A 3137-nucleotide genomic window follows, 5' to 3' on the forward strand; every position below is an offset into this window, starting at 1 on the left:
GCAATATGGCACACTATTAGATAACTTGAAAAACAGTTCCACTATTAAACACACAAAATGCTGGATAAAATAGAACATCCTTTCAAAGGCATAACTAAGCTTTCAAGGAAGAAAGAGGAATACATCTGACAGTCTTCCAAACTCCACATTCAACCCAAAGGGGGGAGCAAGAAACCAGAGTGGTAACCAGGTCAGTGAAGCCTATTGTGTTATGTTGAAAGAACCTACTTATCTCAGAAAAATCTATGGTTTTACTGGCTGCACAGGAGACAAGAGACCAAAGACAAGGCCTTGGGCCTGTAGAAGGTGTTGGGATTATAATCCTGCACAAGGCTGGAAAACTCAAAGGGCTATTCCCTCTAAGAATAGACTGGAAAAAAAAAAATCCCCTGGACCAACCCAGGGCGATATGCAGATACTTGTAAGTTTTAGCCTGGACTTTGGCATCGAGGGGATAAAAACTTTCCCTTTAGAATTCGTAACCACAAACTTTCCCTCACATGGGTTTGAAAGTTCAAATTTATAGTACCTACACTGCCCAGGAAACTTGAAGTCAAGAAAATGTCCCAGGCTGGTAATGCTTGGAGGCCTGGAAGAAACAAACACAAATCTTCACTGTACAGGTTCACTCTCAACACAGGACTGAAAGGATTTCCAAAAACAGGCTATCAAAAGTTAAACATGAACACCCAAAATATAATACATCTGAGAAAATAAGCCAGGAGTGAATCAACAGAAACCATAAACAGAATAATGAAGCCCATGAACTTTAGATACTGGAATTATTGATTACAGAATATAAAATAAGTTTATTATAATGATTAAGCAGAGTAAGACAGGATACTATTTTTAAACAAGAAACAAGATACTATTTTTAAAAAATGACCAAGCAGCTTTGAGAAGGAGCCAAATAGAACTTGTAGAAATAAAGAATATAATAATTGAAACCAAAGCCAATGTTTGGGTTAAATAGATTACACACAGTTGAGGAGAAAATTAATAAACTGGAAGACAGATCTAAAGAAATTACTGACAGCAGCCCAAAGACAGAGGAAATATGAAAGAAAGACTGAGAGACATGAGGATAGATTATGAAGGTATACCATTTGCCTAATAAGAAGTTCAGGAGAGTAAAAAGAGAAAACAAAAGAGGCAGTATATGATGAGATAATGGCTAAGAATTTTCCAGAATTGATTAAAGACAACCTTCAGATTCAGGAAGCAAGTGAATCCCAAACAGGATAAGTAAAGGAAATCTTCTCAAACACATCAAAGTGAAACTGCAGAATACCAAAGATAAAGAAACCAGAAAAAAAAGACACCCCCTACAAAGAAACTATTAAATTTAGCATAGATTTCTCAACTGCAACAATGTGTGCCATCTGACAATGGAAAAATATTTTCAAACTACCAAGAGAAAATAACTAAACTTAGAAGTATATATCTTGCTAAATTATCAGTAAAAAGAGTGAGGGTGAAATAAAGATATCATCAGGCAAGAAACAGAGATGTTACCAACCACAGAGACCTACTAAAGGAACATCTTAAAAAGATATACTTCAGGAGGAAGGTAATCCCGGAAGTAAGGTCTGAGGTGCAAGAAATCAGATAGGCAGTTAAACCTACCATCCTATCACTGACTAGGACAATTCTCTATATTATTTCATTCTCTCACAGCCTACCAAACCCTATATTCAACTACCTAGATCTCCATGAGATCTAGCTAAATAATCTAAGTTCCTAGTAGAGTGGCTGAGATACACACACACACACACACACACACACACATACACACACACACACCCCAATCTCTACCCCACCACCACCCTTAGTTGAGTGTCTGTTATTTTCATCCAAAGAACATTACATGATACTTTTAAGAAAAATAAACCATAGAAGTGGAACAAATACTGGAATACAATGACCAGGAGAACAATACCCATTTTCTTGGCTATAAACAAAAAAGACCATACACAGAATTACAAAACTGATTTAAAAAATAAAGTGCTTATTCATTTCTTAAGTATCCAAAGAAGATAATACAAAGAGTTCAAAACCAGAAATGCTCTGTTATGTTAAAAGTGATGTCATCTGCAAGCATTTATCAGGCAAGAAAAGTCATATCAAAGTATCTTCACTCACATTCACATTTTTATTACATTTCTGAATACCTGTATAAATGAGAAAAATGGCTGAATCATGTTCCAAGCCACAATCTCAAATATTAACTTAAAAACATTTAAATACTGAGGAACTTGGCTTCGATGTGCAAAAGAAAATACACACACACACACACACACACACACACTTAAGAGGTTAAATATAGTACCGTGTTCCCCCACCTGACTAACCATATTCCAAAATGTTGTTGATGTTACTGAATTTTTACTGACATATAATTCTATTTCAAGCCACTATATTAATCCCACTGTGAAAAAAAAATGCCTGGAAAACATGGAATTCTGTCTTATAAGAAAATACTAAACAGCTATGAAGCAAGACTGGGTTGAAATTTTCATCATTTTAAAAATCTCTAATATTTCTGCTTTATGGCATTGGGTTGCCTTTCTCAATACATAAGTTCTCAAACACATCTTAAAAAAGAACTGTTATTAGTAGGTCAAGCTATACGTGGCAAATTATAAAAGATTTATTCCAGAAAAACACCAGAGTGTTTTAGGAAATTAACCAGTGATAGCATATATAAAGTACATCATATCCCATTATGCCACAGAAAACAAACAATGCCAACATACCCCAGTTTTTTGGCTTCTGTTTCGGAACATGCTTGCCCTTCTATTTTTTAATTAGCTTATGGCATTTACTTTATTTTCTAATTTTTACAAAGAAAAACAGTAAATCAAGACCTTTTGTTTTTTAAAAAATCACCCAAAGATTCAAAAAAGTTTTGTAACTGTATAACTTAATAAAATATACTTTAATCTTAATTTCATCAACCCTTTGCCAATTCATATATTCAAAAGCAGTATTATAAAATAGAAAAGGAGAATGGAAATGCTTTAAGGAAAAATCAATTTTGATATTAATAATTTCTTAGCTGTCCTAGTTTAATGATTTTCTTTGAAACACTAGATAAATTAATATTCTCATAAAATTAATATTCAAATAAACTCTGA

The sequence above is a fragment of the Orcinus orca genome, chromosome 5 (genome assembly GCF_937001465.1).
Source record: "Orcinus orca chromosome 5, mOrcOrc1.1, whole genome shotgun sequence".
Taxonomy (NCBI): Eukaryota; Metazoa; Chordata; class Mammalia; order Artiodactyla; family Delphinidae; genus Orcinus; species Orcinus orca.